At 48.2% G+C, this 22,002-nt stretch overlaps 1 protein-coding gene across 1 annotated transcript in view; it reads right to left on the bottom strand.

The window, feature by feature from the left end:
• LOC144752201 (C-type lectin-like) overlaps positions 1-22,002 on the bottom strand; it is a 615,868-nt gene that overhangs the window by 85,222 nt on the left and 508,644 nt on the right. The window lies entirely within an intron of this gene.

Genomic DNA, 22,002 nt, shown 5'->3' with positions numbered 1-22,002 from the left:
GCATGAAAAGGTATCAGCAGGTAAGGGTGCTCCCACCAATGTGACAGTAAGGGAGAATCTTACCCGTATTCTAACAGAAACCGGAAAATCAAAGTATTTTTAGCCCTCACATTTCAAAGCACACTGTAAAATATCCATTTAGCTTCAGGATTTCCAAATGTTTTATGGGGAGGTACTTCATTCCTCAAGAGCTCCTCACAGAGGCAAGGATTCACAGGAAAAGAAACAAAGAAAAAGGTTCCTAGGGCAAAGTTTGCAAAACTGGTGAGAGAAGACACCATGTGGCATGAACATTTATGTACGGTGGCCAACTGTGCCAACTTATACAAAACTGTATAGAATTGAGGACTCTTTCCCATGCCACAGTTAACACATTCTAAATGTTGAATGTCCCACTTTTTGCTTGTATGGAGACAGACAACCCTGTAGGACTTGGGCAGCATCCAGAAAAGACAGAATAATCTTCAGAGAGCGGGTCATCAATTAGGAGGAGGTGAGACAAGATGGCAGATGTGAAGCCTTGAGAAGCTGAGGAAGATGCCCCACCCTGACATAGAACAAGAGCAGTGCTGAAGTGCATCTGAGGAGTCAACATTGGTTGACATGGTGTAAGGGGTGGTCTGAGATCCAGCTTCAGGAACAGGGTTTCACACTTAAAGGGTTACTATTGAGGAATGTGGGCACCTTCAGTGAATTGCCCTGAACCAGCAGAGAAGCTGCCCTAAATCAGCTGAGGACCATCCGAAGCCCTTACATTTGCCATATGAGCAGAGGATCTGGCAGGCCCCAATGGACAACATCTGGTGAGGGTGAGGGGGTGGAGTCTATTTACCCCTGTGAAATGCCCTTTTTGTTGGGAGTTCTTGTCAAGGTCTTTTGTTTTGCAACGCTCAGTACCTTAACAGAGATGTTTCAAATTGCTCCCAGTATCTGACGATTTAGGGATGAACATAGAATATTGTGAGGCCTTTTCTCCGGGCCACGTGCAGCATCTTAAAAGACTTAAGACCAAAAAGTACATTTATGGCCCAAGTCAGCCACACAATTTCAGATTCCTTTGAGATCTTGATGAAAAAAGAAATTCAACATTTGAACTTCCATCACAAATCTAAACATCGTAATTTTACCAACAAGGAATTTGGGATTATCAAAAACATTGCACGTAATCCTGATTCAACATGCCAGAAAGATAATAAAGGGGGAGCACTTGTTATTATGGACACTTTCTTCTATAAGGGAAGCTTGAATGAACATGTATCCGACATTCAGGCATACTCTAAATTGGATCATGACCCAACTAGAACTTTTTCTAATACATAAAGAACATCTTAGTGCCATTAACAATGGCATAATCACAGAAGAAGTCAGACGTTTACTCACTCAAAAAAATCCAAGGAACCCAAATCTATGTATGCTACCTAAAGTACACAAAACTTTATACAACCCTCCTTTTAGACCAATAGTGTCAACGAAAGGTAGTCTTCATTAACCCGTGGGAAGTTCTTAAACAAATACTTGCAACCCCACATCCAAAAGATGACCACTTACATCAAGGACACAACAGATTTCTTCTGAAAATCAATCAGACTAATATTGACACAGATGAACCGATTCTACTATGTACTATTGATGTAAAATCACTTCATACTTCAATTCCCCACAATTTGGGCATAGAAGCTATTGAATATTTTCTAATGCATTCAGTGTTAGACAATGACTTCAAAGTATTCTTAATGGAACTCTTACAATTTCCACTGTATCAGAGCTATTTCAGTTGGGATGATCAATTTTACTTACAACTAACAGGAACATCTATGGGCAACCGTGCACCTCCGAGGCATGCAAATGTGTTAATACACACATTTGAAATGGACCAAATCCTTAATAAAGAGATATGGAAAACAAATGCCATACCATTCGTGAGATACATTGACTATATATTCACCTTATGGAAAGGGTCAAAAGAGGAATAAACAGTAGCTTTGAATGACCTTAACACCAACAATGAGAGGGTACAATTTACCAATTATTCAACAATACTAGTATTGCATTCTTAGACGTCCTTATCTCAAAGGAGAATAACAAACTAGAAACAAACACATATAGAAAAGAAACAGATAGCAACAACTTGCTTCATTATAACAGCTTTCACCAAAAACACATTGAAGAACCCTCTACCTTACTCACAACTATTAAGGGTTAAAATAATAGTTTCTAATCCAGACACTTCAGATGAACAAGTTGATAAGGTGATTGACAAATTTAAGAACTGAGGATATCCCATGAAGATCTTGGATGAAGCTAAAGGAAGCTGTGCTACTAAAACACTGCAATAATTACTTGCTCCCACACGGAAGAAAGAACAAAACAAAAGAGTGGTCCTAATCTTCAACCATGAGCACGCAGTTTAAGAAATTCATTTCAAAACATTGGCCAATGCTTCAAATCGAACTTGATTTTAAAGGGATTTTCTCAGAAAAAACACAGTTTGCCTATGAAAGAGGGAAGATTGTAAAAGAAACGCTTTCCAGCTTTTCTAACCTGTCATTTAACACACGGATTATATTTTTTTCTTTAACAGTGTTACACATTTCAAGATGGCTGCCACCATTGTGTATTTAAGAATACTCACTGGGATATTAGTGTCACACACATCGCTTTGATTTTAATTTTTGATCTGAATTCTAACTACATTCACTGGAATCCCATGATGGGTACTTTTCACCTTAATTCAATTTCGGGTGTCACTTTTCTTAATGGTTAGTCACTTGTTTTGTTATTTGCATGATCAACACCCTGTCGTAGACGCATGGTAACCCTTTGCAAGATGGCTCCCACGGTCAAAGATTGTCCTTCATCTAGGTTAAGTCACCCGAAAGTATAAAGTACTTTAGCTAATGGAGTAGCTGATCTACTTTGTAGTTGAAGCGCTTTGACGCATCTTTTTCGACCAGAGATTCCCGTAAGTGAACCACAGATGCATGTTGAACAAACCTGTATTCACCAAAAGGTTTTCTTGATTCACTATTTTATTTATAGTCGTAGCACGTTTCGGTTTGTGCGGTCTTCATTTGGAGTTATAAATTATAGCCGTGTTCTATAGAGTTTGAGCTACATTTAGCTTTTACGCTTTTTTCGTTGATGACATAAACATTGTAACAGGTTGACCTTTTATATTACGGGGTTATCACGTTTAAAAGTGCCTGAGATAATGTATGGTAAAAATACTGTTGTTAGAGAAGGTGGATGGCTGTTATTCGTTGTAATCCTCATTTACATTTTTTCCAGATTGTTTATCCCCTGTCAAGGGCTATACGAGTCCGAAATGCATTGGGATTGGATGAAAAATATAAAATCAACGTTTCTTATTCTGGAAAGCTGTGATATGAATAACTTTGAATACACATTTGGTGGGATGAAGAATACCCAATAGCACCATTAAAAAATAAATACAGATTGATCTTTGATCAATGATTCGTAATTTACGGTAATTACCTCAATGCAATCCCTTTTATAGGAACAAAAGGCAGTGCAATAGGGGACGAACCCCAGTGGGGAAACGCTACTTTATTTAATACATGTATGTAGTACTTGACATCTTCCGTGCCATGCGATGAAGATTTCCAGAAAGGATCCGGAAGTAAAGTCTTGGTATAGGGAGGAATTATTAGAATATCTGTGAGCTTTTGTGAAAGAGGCAGAGACAACATTTTGGATGGCCATAACAAAAATGTGCTTAACTATTTGATCTTGGACTGACAATGATAGATAATTAGGAATGCAGGTAGGGCAGAGGGTGGACACTGTTCTGGGTTGTAGGACATATCTCACAAGATCTAGTGGATCGGCTGAACATTACAGGGAGTTGGTCATTAACTCTGGAGGCAAAAAGAGCAATTGAAAAAAAAGACCCCATTGCTCCTGTATGGTACAGAAGACTGACATAAGAGGTTTCCAATCACTTGAATCTGTTTGGTGACGGGAATACCAAACTGTCTTCTTGTTAAGCTCATCATGACGACACTCCCTGCCAATGATATCTCATGACAAATGTAAAATTCCAGAAATTGCTTGGGTAGATTTTCTAAAACCTTTGGACAAGTATTCTCCCACCCCCTTCTACACCCAATGGTTAATGTATTTCACAATTATGAGGCTGCCCATTTTTTAGTAGCACTGGAAAACAGACACACTTTTGTGAAAATCTGGATCGCAAAGGAGCCTGTGTTAGACCTGACTTTCCAGTGGGTTTATCCCCAGACTTTTTGCTTTTAGGCCCCCACCCCTCTTTTTGGACCCTGTTTTTGTTGGTGATCAGTGCTAACGTGCATATGCTCTTCCTGTAAATTGTGTTTATGGATTGGTGATTCCATGATTGTCATATTTGTTTTACTGTTAAGTCCCTGGTACAGTGCCCTGTGTTTGCCAAGGGCCTGTATACCAAATGCTGCTGGTGGGCTTGCAGCAGTGATTTTGCAACGCACACAAGCAGCCTTGCAAAAGGGTCTCAGGCCTGACATTGCGGTGTCTGTGTGCAAGCTAGCACTGCCATGTCAGCCTCTGGCTTTAGATTTATCTGACTGCTGTCTGGAAGTGATGCCCTAGGGGTGGCCACCAGCCATCCCAAGGAAATGTGAAGAACTGCCATGATCCTACAGATTAAATCTAGAAAGCCTTCAGCAGAGATGGTGGGGAGGGAGACAGCGATGACAAAGTGAAGATGAGCTGACCCCCTAAGCGGTGAGTGTTGCTAGTGAAGATGCTCACCTGCATTGGGTGACCTTTTGCTAACCACAGGGATCCACCAGTGTTCATCTGGCAAAGCATGCTAATGGATCAACCCTAGCCGTGAGCCAGAGTGCTAGAAAAGTTCCAAATGACACGTGAGCTCCTCCTCCCCCGAGTGGTGCCCGCTCCTGCGTCTTTAATCCCGAGCTTCTTGACATTATTCTAAAATACAATTCGTGACTGACTCAGGTTTGGATTGTGATTCTTTTCATTAGGGGCTGAAGGCAGTCTCAAGCTTTTGTATTATCTAAAGAGACTCTTGTGTTCCTGGATCATTGACCCTGTGAGATCCACTTTTGGGGAACAAGTTATGTAATCATTAGAGCCCCTTGATGCATGTATCCATTGCTATTTCTCAAAATAATCCAAGAAGAAAGTGGAAAGTTTCCAGTGAGTTTCCAGGGGTAACTTTCCACCTTAAAATCTGTGTCTTCTCTCTAACACACCTCCAGGGCTTCTCAATAGACTCCAGAATTGAACAGGCATGACTCAAAACTGAGCTGCAAAACAGTAAGCCAAACAAGTCTACAAAGTGTAGAAAAGTGTAATCCCCTCGCATCAAGCCTCATGTTTACAATCTCTATGTACTATTTATGGCTGTCTTGATGCTAATACATCTTTGTCAATGTTTACTGTACTCTAAATTTGAAGGTGTTTATTATAGACTTACTTTTACTTTCAAGTAAAAGCTCTGACTGGGCCTTCTATTTGGACTACTTCCACTCTCACCCGTGATACTGCGAGGTAACCACAATTGGAGAAAAATCCTAACATTCGCTATGTTGCAATAAGGTCCTAACACACACACTTAGTCAATGAGCATCTCCACTTAGGCTTTAAGTCTTCCACCATCAAGCCTGTCATCTGCCACCACTGCCCAAGGGATGTGCTGGCCATAAGCAGGACAGAGGGAGGGATGAAATTGGTGGATATCAGCAATGCAATGAATGCTCCATCATCCTGAATAACATTATGCTTAGGCTGAGGGGTTTTAGGTTTAAACCTATAATAACTGATAAAACCCCACTGAAAGAAAAATAGCCCTCACTGGTGAAAACATACAAACACTGAAAAAACACCTGGACAACCACAAACTAAATGCCATTCAAAGAAAGGAAAAAGAGAGTGAAAGAGTAATTTCTTTCTTCCTGAAGGGGTCAATACAATGTCACTGTGTTATACAAGTAGCAGTAAGAAAGACTGGCTAACATTATTCTGCTTGAGTTTTGTTCTTTAGGGATGCCACGATAATATTGTTTCTTCTTCCTTTTACTTTTTCACTTTTGTGGCCTTTGGTCTAAAGATGCAGGGTTTAGTTTCATGTTTTAGGTCTAGTTTAATTATTTTATAAACTATAGAGAATCAGGAAATATCAAACTCATATTTGATATTTTGGCTGCATTTGATTCTTTCACCAATAGGTAAAGTGGCCGGTTTCATACAAATATTTCCTAATATGTGTCATCACATTTACCCACAGAGAATGGGTAAAAACCCTTAATACATCAGACCATAGTTTCTAGTGGGTCAGTATTGATAGTAAGTGAATTGCCAACACCTCAGGCTTTAAACATTCAATGCAAGGTATAGTGGCAAGTATATATATCCCCAAGCATCTGGGATAGTGATGAAAACATGACACCTGACTTTTGGAAAACATGAAACGCAGTGTCACTTGTAATGCTCTGCAAAAAAGGTTCTTTCCAAGTTCAACAAAGATTGGAGTGATATTGTTTGTATTTGCAGTGATTCAGCTACGTATATAAAAAAGTTGTGTGATGACCTGTCAAAATTGATATTCGAGCTGAAGTGATTCCCTGTAGTAGATCCTTGCCACTTGTTAGATGGTATGCTGAAAGCATCTTTACAATCTTAAGAGTTAATGAGGGATGCTATTGACTTTTTAGTCCATTCTGGTGCACTGGTTTCTAATGCACAGGAACTAAAACGCAAATATTTATCATTTTGTGCTTTATGTGGCATCAAAGAAAGAGTCATCCCAACTGTGTCCCTTAACTGATGGTTCTCAGCCTAATGGGCTAAGAATGCTGAGAGGGCCTTTTCACAGAGGTTTACATGGGAAGGAAAGAGCGAGCGCACATGACCCAAAGACTCATTGAAGAAGTATTGTATGGTGTACTACAATAAGATTAATTGGCAAAAATCTATTTGGACCGCATATACACTATAAGTACACTGTCTATTTACCATGTTCTTTCAGTGCAGAAAGCAAGCAATAATAAAAGCAAAACATTCCATAAACACCGGAAAAACACTTTTTCTGTTGTTTTCAGTGGCGCGAAAATGTGTAACCACTGATAACAACTGTTTTTTAAGATATTGAAAACACTGAAAAAACCCCACCAGAACTTACCAAAAATAGAAACTGAAAACAGGAAAGCCTAATTATGCTGAATGACCCTGCAGGCTGCCTAGCTAAACTCTGAACTGGGGGGGTCGCATTAGAAAAGTGCCTGCACCCCTGTGACCTGGGGCACTCTGCCACTGGCTGCATAGCTCTGGGTGGAAACTGCAGACCTTGTAGATGGTGATCCTTAGAGTTGCTGAGGTGTCCCAGGGTGTAGAAGCAGAACCATCTTATCACATGTGAGGCAGACTGAGGGCACGACCCCTGGGACTATAAGTAGAAGGAAATGAGGATAGAGCCATTTAAGATCTGGTAAGTCCCATCGCTACCCATCACCATCCTGCTTCGACACCCCCCCAAATTCGAATTGCAGAGAGCATCACCTTCCCTTGCCCACCAATCAGGTGTTTTATGGGCTGCTGGCAGAAATAAAAAAAGGGAACTCGCCATCCAAATGTTATAATTCCTGCCTTTTCTCCATCTTCCAGGGGAGAGGATGTAGTGCAGCGTTCAGAGCTGCTGACTCGGGAGCTGGGGATCTGTGTTTAAGTCTCGGCGTCGGTTCAACATCTTGTGATTCTGGGCAGATCAGTTAATCTCCCCTTGCACATGGACAGCGCCTGGATACCCTCATGGGTGATAAGCTGTGCTGTATAAATCTACAAATGTAATTTAATTTACATTTAGCATCCCGGAGTTAGATGGGTTTACCGTGCAGTGGGAGAAAATGACATCCCTCACCAAGATCTAAATCAAGGCCTCAGAGGAGTCAGTTGGAAATCTGGGAGTTCCAAAACACGACAGAAAGTTAAGGATGCGGGCCATCAGATAAGGTGAAAGAGCTGTAAAAGTTTGATCAAGAATGCTGAAGACGAGTCTGATGGCATGTCCATTAAGAGCAGAGCTCAGCAAGGAAAGCAGGCTGCAGAAGCTAGTCACAAGTGATGCACAAGCAACAATCAGATATGTCTGTGGATCCTAGTAAATTCATCAAAGCATCATCTACAGACATTGCACCATAAAGACTAAGGGCCATATGTATTAAGGTACCAATTAGCGATTCTGTAAAGCGATTTTTAAGAAATCGCTATTTCAGAATCGCTAATTGGTATGTATCAAGAAAATCGCAATTTTATTAGCGATTTCTTGATATTCCTTAATTGCGAATTCGCATATTGCGGATTCGCAATTAAGGAATACTTTCCCGTTCATTTCTATGGGCCTGGAGGCCCATAGGAAGGAATCAATCAATCAATCATAATACTTGTATAGCGCACTACTCACCCGGAAGGGTCTCTAGGCCCTTGGGGGAAGGGGTCCGCTACTGCTCGAACAGCCAGGTTTTGAGTTGTCTCCTGAAGGCGAGATGGTCCTGGGTCAGCCGAAGGGGGATGGGGAGGGAGTTCCATGTCTTGGCCGCCAGGTAGGAGAAGGATCTGCCTCCGGTGGTGGCTCTTCGGATGCTTGGTACGGCGGCGAGGGTGAGGCTAGTAGATCGTAGCTGGCGGGTGGGCGTGTAGAAGGTCAGGCGGTCATTGAGGTACTTGGGGCCCAGGTCGTGGAGAGACTTGTGTGCGTGGGTGAGGAGCCTGAATGTGATCCTCTTGCTGACGGGGAGCCATTGCAGGTCCCTCAGGTGGCCGGAGATGTGGCTGCGTCGGGGGATGTCCAGGATGAGTCGGGCGGAGGCGTTCTGGATGCGTTGGAGTCTTTTCTGTAGCTTGGCAGTGGTTCCGGCGTAGAGGGTGTTTCCGTAGTCCAGTCGGCTGGTGACAAGTGCCTGGGTGACCGTCTTCCTGGTTTCGGTCGGGATCCATCGGAAGATCTTGCGGAGCATGCGTAGGGTGTGAAAGCATGATGAGGAGACGGCGTTGACTTGTCTGGTCATCGAGAGGGAGGAGTCCAGGATGAAGCCCAGGTTGCGTGCGTGGTCTGTTGGCTTGGGAGTGGTGCCCAGGGCGGGGGGCCACCAGGAGTCGTCCCAGGCGGAGGGCGATGGTCCCAGGATGAGGACTTCCGTCTGGTCTGAGTTCAGTTTCATGCGGCTGTTCTTCATCCATTCGGCGACGTCTTTCATCCCTTCGTGTAGGCTAGTTCTGGCGGTGTCGGGGTCTCTGGTGAGGGAGAGGATCAGCTGGGTGTCGTCGACGTAGGAGATGATGTTGAGGTTGTGTTGGCGTGCGATGGCTGCAAGAGGTCTCATGTAGACGTTGAAGAGGGTGGGGCTGAGTGATGATCCTTGAGGAACGCCGCAGATGACTTCGGTGGCCTCGGATCGAAACGGGGGGAGGCGGACTCTCTGTGTTCTTCCGGCGAGGAACGAGATGATCCACTCCAGTGCCTTCTCTTGGGTGCCGATGTTGCTGAGGCTCTGAACTAGGGTGCGGTGGCAGACAGTATCGAACGCTGCAGAGAAGTCCAGGAGGATGAGTGCCGCTGTTTCCCCGTTGTCGAGCAGGGCTCGGATGTCGTCGGTGGCTGTGATGAGGGTGGTCTCGGTGCTGTGGTTGGCTCTGAAACCGGACTGCGAGGGGTCGAGGGATCCGTTCGTCTCGAGGAAGGCGGCAAGTTGTCTGTTGACGATCTTCTCGATGACTTTGGCAGGAAAAGGCAGGAGCGAGATGGGGCGGAAGTTCTTGAGGTCGGTGGGGTCCGCTGTTGGTTTCTTCAGTAGGGCGCTGAGCTCGGCATGCTTCCAGCTCTCCGGGAAGGTGGCGGTGTTGAAGGAGGTGTTGATGATGTTCCGGAGTTGGGGTGCGATGGTGGAGTCGGCCTTGTTGAAGACGTGGTGGGGGCAGGGGTCGGTTGGAGATCCGGAGTGGATGGTGTTCATCGTTCGGGCTGTATCTTCGGTGGTCACCGTGGTCCAGGTGCGGAGGGTGGCGGTGGGCGGCGTTTGTTCGACGGTTGGGTGCGTGGATGGTGCGCCGAAGCTGTTGTGGATGTCGGCGATCTTGCGGTGGAAGAACGAGGCGAGAGAGTCACAGAGATCTTGTGAAGGAGTGATGTCGTTGTTGCCGGTGCTGGGGTTGGAGAACTCCTTGACGATGCTGAAGAGTTCCTTGCTGTCGTGGGCGTTGTTGTCCAGTCGTTCCTTCAGTGATTTCTTCTTGGTGGTGCGGATAAGCTGCTGGTGCTTGCGGGTGGCGTGATTGAGGGCGGTCATGTTGTCAGTGGTCTGGTCGAGGAGCCAGGCTTTCTCGAGGGTGCGGCAGGTCTTCTTGGAGTCCTTGAGTTCGTCGGTGAATCAGGAGGCTTTCTTGCTTCTGGGTCGGCTGGGAGGGTTCTTCAGTGGTGCGAGGTCATCGGCGCAGGCGGTCAGCCACTGCGTGAAGTTGCGGGCTGCTTCGTTGGGATCTGTTGTACTGGCGGGTGGGTTCTGGCTGAGGGAGGTGGTGAGCTGGTCGGCGGTGATCTTGCTCCAGCTCCTGTGAGGAACCTGTTGCGGGTAGTGGTGGGTCGTGGTTCTTCTGAAGCTGAAGTGGACGCAGCTGTGGTCGGTCCAGTGGAGTCCGGTGGAGTGGCTGAAGGTGATGTGCTTGCTGGATGAGAAGACGGGGTCAAGCGTGTGGCCGGCGTAGTGGGTGGGGGTGTTGACCAGTTGCTTGAGTCCGAGGTTGGTGAGGTTGTCCAGCAGGGCGGCGGTGTTGCGGTCCTTGTTGTTCTCCAGGTGGAAGTTGAGGTCCCCTAGGAGGATGTAGTCGGCGGAGGGGAGGGCGTGCGGGCTGATGAAGTCCGTGATGTCTTCGCTGAATTGTGTGCGTGGTCCCGGGGTTCTGTAGATGAGGGTGCCTCTGAGGGTCGTCTTGGGGTCGGTGTGTATCTGGAAGTGGAGGTGCTCGGCGGCAGAGAAGGTGTCGTTGGAGTCGGCCGTGATGCGGATGGTGTTCTTGTGGACGATGGCGATGCCTCCTCCGGTCTGGATGACGCGGTCCCTCCTGATGATCTTGTACCCGTCCGGGATGGCGATGGCGATGTCGGGGGCTGAGGAGACGTTCATCCAGGTTTCCGTGAGGAAGGCGATGTCTGGTGATGTTGTGTCGAGGAGGTTCCAGAGTTCCACGGCGTGTCTGTGGACGGAGCGGATGTTGAGTAGGATGCACTTGAGGTGGTTGCTGCTGGTGCTTGGCTTGGCGGATGCGGTGCAGGTTCGGAGGCAGGTGAACTTGCAGGTTTTGCAGGTGAAGGGTCTGTGGATGCGTTTCGGGGTGGCCCGGCAGCAGGCGGGGTTCCGGCCGGCATTGAGTGCGTAGAGGGCGGCGGCGTCGTAGGTCTGTCGGGTCGTCTTGCATCAGCGGGGGCCAGGGGTCCTGGCGCTGGGCGCGGGCCAGGCGCGGACGGGCGCGGACGGGGGCAGACGGGCTTGCCTTTGGCGCGCCTTCAGCGCACAATCGGCGCGCCCACTGCGCGTGAACGCTGCCGTACGTGTGGGTGGCATAAGTAAGGAGCCGGGAGGGAGGAGCAGCTGGGTAGCGGGAGCGGGGCAGCGCATGGGCAGGAGGTGGGCGGGGCCGCCGGGAGTCAGCGGCGGGAAAGTGGCGGCTCAGTGGCGGCTGGGGCGTCCTGGGCAGCAGCGAGGCAGGAGCGGCAAAGCGGCAAAAAAGCGAGGCAGGAGTCGGCAGGGAGCAGCGGTGAGTGGGGGCGACCTCACCTGGTAGTAGGCTCAGCGGTCGCTCCCTGCACCTCGTGCGCGGTCCCCTTAAATAAGGAGCCGGGACGGAGGAGCAGCTGGGTGGCGGGAGCGGGGCGGCGAATGGGCCGGAGGGGGGCGGGGCCGCCGGGAGTCAGCGGCGGGAAAGTGGCGGCTCAGCAGCAGCTGGGGCGTCCTGGGCAGCAGCGAGGCAGGAGCGGCAAAGTGGCAAAAAAGCGAGGCAGGAGTCGGCAGGGAGCAGCGGTGAGTGGGGGCGACCTCGCCTGGTAGTAGGCTCAGCGATCGCTCCCTTCACCTCGTGCGCGGTCCCCTTAAGTAAGGAGCCGGGAGGGAGGAGCAGCTGGGTGGTGGGAGCGGGGCGGTGAATGGGCAGGAAGGGGCGGGGCCGCCGGGAGTCAGCGGCGGGAAAGTGGCGGCTCAGCTGCGGCTGGGGCGTCCTGGGCAGCAGCGAGGCAGGAGCGGCAAATAAGCGAGGCAGGAGTCTTCAGGGAGCAGCGGTGAGTGGGGGCGACCTTGCCTGGTAGTAGGCTCAGCGGTCGCTCCCTTCACCTCGTGCGCGGTCCCCTTAAGTAAGGAACCGGGAGGGAGGAGCAGCTGGGTGGCGGGAGCGGGGCGGCGAATGGGCAGGAGGGGGGCGGGGCTGCCGGGAGTCAGCGGCGGGAAAGTGGCGGCTCAGCGGCGGCTGGGGCGTCCTGGGCAGCAGCGAGGCAGGAGCGGCAAAGCGGCAAAAAAGCGAGGCAGGAGTCGGCAGGGAGCAGCGGTGAGTGGGGGCGACCTCGCCTGGTAGTAGGCTCAGCGGGAATTTATTCTCAATTTGCGATTCGCAATTTGCTAATCGCAAATTGAGAATAATTTCAAGGGTGCAGAGGTGTCCAAAGGACACTCTGTTGCACCCCTGAAATAAGCAAGGGTGCACATGCGGTGCACATACATGCCCTAAGAGCATGTATGTGCGTCACATAGCACTTTGAAAAATGCCTAAAATGGGCATTTTTCAAGAAATTCGCAAATTACCACCAACTTGAAGTTGGTGGTAATTTGCGATTCCTTAGGGACAATTAGCAATTTTTTTTAGCTTCATACATTGCATTTAAGGAATCGCAAAATTTGCGATTCCTTAAATGCAATTGCAAAATAAGGAATCGCAAATCTTGCGATTCCTTATTTTGCACCGGATTTTCATTCATACATCCCATTTAGCAAATTCGCATTCGCAAAGGCTGACATTTTGCGAATTTCGGCCTTTGCGAATGTGAATTTGCATGATACATATGGCCCATACAGTTTTGGGAGACCTGGTCTCTACATCCTGGTAGCATCTTCCTGAAGGCAGGAGACTTTGACCCTTGTTTCCGGTGTCACTGCTTCATTTTGGCAATGAGAAGACTAATGGATTAGTATTTTCACTTCTTATATTTGTCAAGATTTCTACCACAAAAGCTGTACTTATATAATAGTAGATGTACATTAGAGTACAAATACAGATGACTTTCATTTAAACCAAGCTGGTGGACAAGAAGCCTGTGTCCGAAGCGCTAGGACGCCTCAGGGTAGCCACCGCACTATACAATAACTACTTTAATTTAATTTCATTTCTAGAGTGGGCTACAGGAAAGTTAGCGAGCCAAAAAATTATGTGTGAATTTACAAGTAGCTGCTCAGGGGCTCCTGGTCCCTGAAGCTCAAGCATAGTAGTCAGTGTAGCAGTTAGATCTTGAGATCAATCAGCTCAGAAGATCTGGAAGGAAGGTTTTTCAGAAGAGAGGATGCCAAGAGCAAAAATATGTAGAAGGTGCTGTGGTGTGGTAAGGCGATGCTGGCATAAGGAGTTTGAGGGTGGGTGTTGGAGGAGAGTGAAATGTTTTGGCTGTTTGAAGGACTCAACCACACATGCTGGTGTCCCAGCTCTTCTCAACAACTACAGTCCCTCAACCTCTCTATGGCCACAAACCTTCACCCCATCTGTCATCTCCCTTTCCAAACATCTGAACTCCATCAGAACCCATCAGAATCAACCATCAGTTTATTTAGATGCTCTTCTTTCACATCTGCAGCCTGGTTTCTGCCATGTCCCATTACACTGTGACTGCTCTGCTAGATGTCTCTGTTGACTAACATTCTGCTGCAGATGAGGGCGCTACTCTGCCAGGGTCCCTTGTTTAGCACTAGAGTACTGGATCACCAGAGTTCATTTTCTGATATTGCTTATTCCTGGCTCTTAGCACAGATTTCGTTTTAATAATGGCAGAGACATGAAACATATTGGGGCAGATGCATCAAAGGGTTTTGCCCATTCTGTGTCTATGGGAAAATGTGTTCATGCATATGGCCCATTGTATTGTAACTGCTTTTATATAGTGCTTGCTTCCCCTTATGAGGCGCTGGAGAGCTTTACCGCAGGTAGCACGCTGCACCGGAGCCAACGTTAGTGGTTAATCCATTGGTAATTGGGATTAGACTCACACCCTTAAAGAGACAATTCCATTCTTTACTCCAGTGTCTCTGTAGTGGAATAAACAGTAGTAGACAGGTGTGGTCATTAATGTATGATATTTATTATTAATAACCTCTTCGGATCAATACTTGGGTAATAGCAGAGATGGTGCAGGCCCCCGTACTTCTGCAGTACATGTGACAGCGCAGCCATAGGGGGGTGTACGAACTCCTTCGTTCAACAGCCATCGTGTTCCTCAGTACCTGCCCATCAGTGCTCCTCAGTACCTGCCCGTACCCCTTATCACAGCAGAACAAGACACCCACACAGGTTCTCTTTGACAGGGTTGAGGGGGTAGTGTTTCTCAGTACCTGTCAGTACCCCGTATCACTGCAGTACTACCTGCCCATCAGTGCTCCTCACTACCTGCCAGTACCTCCCTATATCTGCAGTACTGGACACCCACGCAGGTTCTCTTGGACTGGTGGGGGGAGGTAGTGTTACTCAGTACCTGCCAGTACACCCTATCACTGCAGTACTGACAACCACACAGGTACTCCTAGACTGGAGTGGTAGTGTTCCTCAGTACCTGAAAGGAACCCCTATTGCTGCAGTACTAGACACCCACACAGGTTCTCTTAGACTGAGGGTGTGGTGCTCCTCAGTACCTGCTAGTATCCCCCATCACAGCAGTACTAGACGCCCACACAGGTTCTCTTTGACAGGGTTGAGGGGGTAGTGTTTCTCAGTACCTGCCAGTACCCCGTATCACTGCAGTACTACCTGCCCATTCAATGCTTTAGAAGCAATTTAGGAGAAAGCTCGAAATCCACATCTGATTTTCCATACGTGTGGGATTAGTGCACGAAGGAGTTCAGATGAGCGAAGGTGTCTGGAAGCTTTGTGAAAGCAATCCAATTGTTGAGGGGAGGCAGTGAAGCTCCTTCAGGTGTGGCGTTTTATACTGAGAGTATGGAATGAATTTGATTATGTAGAGGGTAATGTTTTATGGAAAATGTGAACAATTTTTTTATTTGTTGTATAGATGTTTGAAATATAAATTTGGTGAAATTCAACCAAAAAATGAATCTGAAGTAAAGAATAAAAAAAGGGATTAATTCTGTCCAAGAAGCCGTTGGTCTACATGGTGTTTAATTCGCATGTATTGAGAAATAAGAACTAGAGTAAGTAGTACAGTATTGGCATTTGTTTTATTTTATATTGGTCAGTGACTTGGCCTTACTGTTGGGAGCCCAAACCCAGTGGTGGTGTTTCGTGATAAAGGTTGACAGGGATTCTGACCACCAAATTCTGTGCGGTCTGCACACTCAGATGAGTTTTTTGATGACCCCAGCACAGAAGGAATTCCCATAGTCCAGCTTGCTTGTGACCAGGGCATCTGTGGCCACCTACATCGGCTTACACTCTCCATATACTCCATATAAACCATACCCCCTTATAAGGAGAGCCTGGTGTGGGGCGGTTTCTCATGGATTCCATCCAGGTTTATCCTCCAGATATCCCCAATATCACCCTGGACAGATTTGCCCTCTCAACCCCCCCCCCATAACTCCGTAGCGCTGTAGTAATTATGGTAGCGGGGGAGAGGGGTTGACAGTCTGACCTATCTATGGTTGCCCCCTCCCAAAGGACCCTGACAATGCTGGCAGATGAAAAGTGTTTGTTAAAGGCTACTGCAATCACCAATGACCAGGGTAACACTTTCGTAGGAGCAGCTGTGAGCTTCAAACAACAAACATTTCTAGGAAAGGAAAATGTCTATTTGTTTAGTATGTGACATGGAATAACAATTTAGCTCCCGTGTGGCAACCTGGATAAACCTGAGAAGACCCAAGCATGGTTGCAACTGTATTTATAAAGCAGGAAAACAACCTTAAGGATAATTTGCTCTAATCTTTGATTCCTTGATACCACTTGAGCTCTGTCCCCTTTCTTAGATTACGTCGCCTCTCCTCTCTCGCTCCACGGTGGGTCACGCACTCTGTTTCCCATCAGTCCCCTTGTTCAGAGACTTGGCCATGAAGAATGAAGATCTTATTCACTCATGGGCCAGCAGCAGAGTACAAGGAGTGAGGGGCGGCTATGTTTAACTCCTATGGTTTGTGAAACGAGAAGAGATGCAATTACTTATAACTCATAAAATATCTTCATCCTGTTAGGAATTCCCCATGTGGTCCCTTTAAAAGAATAGCCACCCTGTCCGAAGTGATGACCCTGTCCCAAATAAGAAGCAGCCACTGGGAGTTGTTGATATATCCATGAAAAAAGGCAGCAGCCCTGGTTAGAAAGGATGGAAAAAGCCTTCTACCTACAGGAGCTCTGTTCCTAAGCATGTACTCACCAGGAAAGTTATGGTGCTCAAGGTGAAAAGTGTGCATCTGATTCAGTTGCAGGTAAGTGAAGTCTTGGCTGCTGTTATCTGCTGTTCACTGCATGCCATAATTGCGAATCTCTCCTGTGCCAACTTAGCCTTTCATCCTCCCAAAGCTGATTAATTGAGTACCATTTAATAGGGCGATATTTATTGTTTACATTTCGTATCAATAGCTAACACGTGTGCTGAGGCATTGGGTGATATGTACAAATAAGTTAGTCTTGTAAAAGCAACAACACCTCTGCTTAGAAATGGTAGTGTTATGCCCTCCTCTAAATGCTAGTCCTGTCCCACTCCCATTATTAATTCAGCCGCAAGAAATAACCAGTGGCTGAGATTGACTCAAAGATTGCACCCATCACTTTTTGTTTTTTCTGCGATAGACGCCATTAGTATGGCGTGGATTTCAAGATGAGGATCCTGTCCTCATTTGTGGTAGAACTCAAGCTACACCTCACCGATGAAGTCCAAAAATGCCCAAACCAGTCAATGTTCCTTGATCCTTAAGGTCCTGTCCTCTCTTACGGTGGAACTCAAGCTACACCTCACTGATGAAGCCCAAAAATGACCAAACCAGTCAATGTTCCTTGATCCTTGAGGTCCTGTCCTCTCTTACGGTGGAACTCAAGCTACACCTCACCGATGAAGTCCAAAAATGCCCAAACCAGTCAATGTTCCTTGATCCTTAAGGTCCTGTCCTCTCTCACGGTGGAACTCAAGCTACACCTCACCGATGAAGTCCAAAAATGCCCAAACCAGTCAATGTTCCTTGATCCTTAAGGTCCTGTCCTCTCTTACGGTGGAACTCAAGCTACACCTCACCGATGAAGTCCAAAAATGACCAAACCAGTCAATGTTCCTTGTTCTTTGAGGCCCTGTCCTCTCTCACGGTGGAACTCAAGCTACACCTCACCGATGAAGTCCAAAAATGACCAAACCAGTCAATGTTCCTTGATTACCTAGAGGAGAACTTGCCTATCAATTTGGGCTAAACATTGTTCCCACAGGAGCAGAACCAAGACTGATTTGCCTTGGATGCTATGTATCTGGAGTGGCGAAAGGGACAGAAAAGATGTCCTGGAATGCTTGTCCATAGTAATTACCAGCAGCCACAGGGAATTCAGGATTTTACCCATCACTTTTTTGTCCTTCTAAGCCAGACTCCCTAGGACTAATGTACATGCCCAGATGTGGGTCCCATGGACTCTGCTGTAGGACTCCAGCTGCAGTCGCTGATGAAGCCCAGCAAGGCTGAGACCGTTCTGGGATAGTTTGGGGTCCCTTCTGCAGAAGAGAGGACCTGACCTGAGGTTGACCTAGTGCATTCCCATCTGCAGGGCACTGGACTAGCAGCTCAGGACTGAGGAGAACTGCCTATAATAGAGGAGGACCAAGAGGGATGTCCTTATGTCTGGTCTCTGCCTGAAGGCTGCACAGTGATCTGAGGAATTATCAGTGATGGAGATGAATTCAAGAATTCCACTCATTACTTTTTTGTTTTCTAAATTACATTTGTGGCAGTCAGTTCTGCTGAGTGGAGCTGATACTGTTGGTTGTAAATATCTTTCATGTTTTTTATTTTTAATGTACATGAAGCGTGGCATTCACCCAACAATGCCTTGGTGCTCAAAATCTATAACGGAGAGTATCAAAAAGCAGGAACACAAATTAGAAGCACTGTAGCCCTAAAAAGCCAGGAGAAATAATGCCATTAGCAGCAATATTATGACAATCAATATGCTCGTTATAGAATGTATACATTATCTCAACTCTTCTAAGAATATTGTGACTGTCCAACAAGACCATGATGGTCCAGCTCGTTGCTGACAGTAGGACTCATGGCCTTACTGGCCCAGCAGGACACAGTGTTTGCAGAGGATCAAGGGCTTGTTTGGATTTCCCACAATGCAGCTGGAGGGAGCAGAGGAGAGAGCATGGACTGCAGAAGAATTCTCCCAATCCCAATCATCAAGATTTGTTTACACTAGAACCCCCACCCTTATCCCTGGTGCCCCTCAAAAACAAGGTTGGAGCAAGAGCTGGCATTTTAGAAGCCTAATTATTGGGAGCAGAAGGAGGAACAAAGGATGTGGCCAGGCTCATTTCATATAAACAACCCACCAAAGTCCGTGTTATTCCCCATTGTATTCTACTCAAAACCATCCAAAGGAGAGGGTGGCGGAAGGGGAGTGAAAAAGAAGGAAGCAGAAGCCATGGAAGGGGAGGGAGGAAGGACACCCAGGAAGAGGAGGGGAGGAAATAGGACTGTAACAGAAATAGACCTTTCATTAACAGGGCGATCGGAAGAAACTGCAATGTCAATGGTGCTGCAGGAAGCAATGGGGATTTAAAGACGAGTACTGTGTAAAAAAAGAGTGTGGAAATGTATGTCTTACCTCTAGGTTCAAGGTGGAATTGAAGAACAAGTTACTTACCTTCGGTAACGATATATCTGTAAGAAACAGTAGTTAGTATTAGATTCCTTACCTTAGAATATCCCCAGGCGTCAGTCTGGATCCGGAAACTTTTGCGTAGCAGTACCCCTGCGCGTCGGTAGGCGTCATCTGCAGGCGTCCCCTGCGGCTCCGCGTCGTCGGCGTCGTGCGCCGTGATGACGTTGCTGGAGTATATAGACGCCGCCTCCGCGCGCTGACGTCAGTTCTTTGCACACAGCTTTTCCGCGCCAGAACACGCAGAGCCATGTGAGAACTAACACTGGTGCCATGTGAAACTAGGGCCCTGAAAGGGATGACCTTAACCCTAGGTATCAGTTCGCAGAACGGGGAGGATGGGTGGGGCGGTAAGGAATCTAATACTAACTACTGTTTCTTACAGATATATCGTTACCGAAGGTAAGTAACTTGTTCATCTGAAAGAAACAGGTTAGTATTAGATTCCTTACCTTAGAATAGATACCCCAGCAATACCAACCCCGGTGGTGGGTCTGCGAACCAATACAACCCTACACCAGAAAGTCCTGGAGGACCGAACGGCCAAAGAAGCCATCCCTCCGGACTTGACTGTCCAGGCAGTAGTGCCTCGCAAAGGTGTGCAGCGAGGCCCACGTAGCCGCCTGGCAAATGTCCTGCAAAGGGACTCCCCGGCCCAGGGCAGTAGTAGCCGCCGTGGCCCGAGTGGAATGGGCCCTCAGCCCAACAGGAGGCTCCTTCCGAGCCAAAGAATAGCATGCTTTGATGCACAGGACGACCCACCGAGAGATGGTTCGTTTCTGTACCGCCCTTCCCTTCTTCTCACCCACGTAGCCAACAAACAGTTGGTCATCCACCCGGAACTGGCGTGTGCGATCCATATAAAATGAAAGCGCACGTTTTGGGTCCAGACGATGGAGCCGCTCCTCATCTTTTGAAGGATGCGGAGGCGGGAAGAAGGAGGGTAAGGTGATGGACTGCCCGATGTGAAAAGCAGAAACTACCTTGGGCAGGAAAGAAGGTCTAGTCCTAAGAACCACCTTGTCAGGATGAACGGACAAGAAAGGAGGTTTGACAGAAAGAGCCTGGAGCTCACTCACTCTCCTGGCAGAGGTGATGGCAACCAGGAAGGCCGTCTTTAAAGTGAGAAGACGGAGAGGACAGGAATGAAGCGGCTCAAAGGGAGCACACATCAAGAATGTCAGAACCAGATTCAAGTCCCACTGAGGCATCACGAACGGAACAGGTGGATACATGTGCGTGATGCCTTTCAAGAATCTCAGTACAATAGGGGACTTGAATAAAGATGGCTGATCAGGTAGCCTTAAGAAGGCGGAAAAGGCAGAAAGGTAGCCCTTGATAGTGCCCAGAGCAGAGCCCTGCCGGGCAAGGGAAAGAAGGAAGAGGAGAACCTCGGAAAGAGGGGCAGAAAGGGGATCCACAGCCTTTGCTGTGCACCATGCCACAAATCTTTTCCACCGGCAGGCGTATACCGATTTTGTGGAGGGACGCCTGGCTGCCAGAATCACATCACAGACTTCAGGAGGCAAGTCAAATGGCCTCAACTGTCGCCGCTCAATCTCCAAGCATGGAGGTGGAGACTGGACAGGTTCGGGTGGAGGACCGTCCCCTGCTGCTGCGACAGAAGGTCCTCCTGAAGGGGCAGGCGGATCGAGGGACCGACTGTCATGCTGAGTAGCTCGGGATACCAGTACCTTCGAGCCCAGTCCGGAGCCACAAGGATAACTTGGGCCCGGTCGCGCCTGATCTTTTTCAGCACTCTGGGCAGAAGTGGTATAGGCGGAAAGGCGTACAACAGACCGCAACTCCACTCGCGCCGAAAGGCGTCGCCGAGCGAGTGCCGTCTTGGAAACTCCAACGCGCAGAACTGATGACATTGCGCGTTCTCTTCTGTGGCGAATAGATCTAACTAAGGCTCTCCCCATTGCAGAAAGAGACCTTTCGCCACGTCCGAGTTCAGACGCCATTCGTGATCCACCGAGCACCGACGGCTGAGTTCGTCCGCCCTGGCGTTCAGAGAACCTGCCAGGTGTTGAACCGTCAGAGTCACGCCCTGACGTTCCAGCCATTGCCAGAGGCGCAGAGCCTCGTGGCAAAGGGTCCACGACCCCACACCGCCCTGTTTGTTGCAGTACCACATGGCGGTGGTGTTGTCCGTGAACACCTGCACTACACTCCCGTTGACAAAGGGGAGGAATGCCTTCAGTGCCAGGCGAATCGCCCGCAGCTCCAACATGTTGATATGGAGCCGGGACTCCACCGGAGACCAGATGCCTCTGATCTCCGCCTCTCCCAAGTGGCCACCCCAGCCCTGGAGGGACGCGTCCGTCACAACTACGTGCTCCGGTTGGGGAAGGGAGAGGGATCTGCCTCTGACCCAATCGCGGTCCGTAAGCCACCACTGCAACTGTCTCGCAGTGCCCTCCGAGATCAGGACATGGTCGGACAGGTTGCCCTGATGCTGGGCCCACTGAAACTTCAGGTCCCACTGCAGAGCCCGCATCCGCCACCTGGCGTGATGCACCAGAAGGATGCAGGAGGCCATCAGCCCCAGAAGCCGCAGCGTCAACCTGACCGAAACCCGGGACAACGGCTGGAAGATGGGAATCAGAGCCTGAATATCCCGGACCCGCCGTTCCGGAGGATAAACCCGAAACTGCGCCGAGTCGAGAACCGCTCCGATGAAAAGGAGCTTTTGAGAGGGACACAGGTGTGATTTCGGCACATTGATGGAAAACCCCAGCTCGTGCAGGAGGTCTGCCGTCATCTGAAGGTGGTGGACGACTGTTTGGGGCGAGCCCGCCTTCAACAACCAGTCGTCGAGGTAGGGGAAGACTGAAACCCCTAACCGGCGCAGATGAGCTGCGACCACCGCCATCACTTTCGTGAACACCCGTGGGGCGCTGGTAAGGCCGA

Source organism: Lissotriton helveticus, chromosome 4_2 (genome assembly GCF_964261635.1).
Source record: "Lissotriton helveticus chromosome 4_2, aLisHel1.1, whole genome shotgun sequence".
Lineage (NCBI taxonomy): Eukaryota > Metazoa > Chordata > Amphibia > Caudata > Salamandridae > Lissotriton > Lissotriton helveticus.
This window is presented reverse-complemented; position numbering and strand designations above follow the sequence as displayed.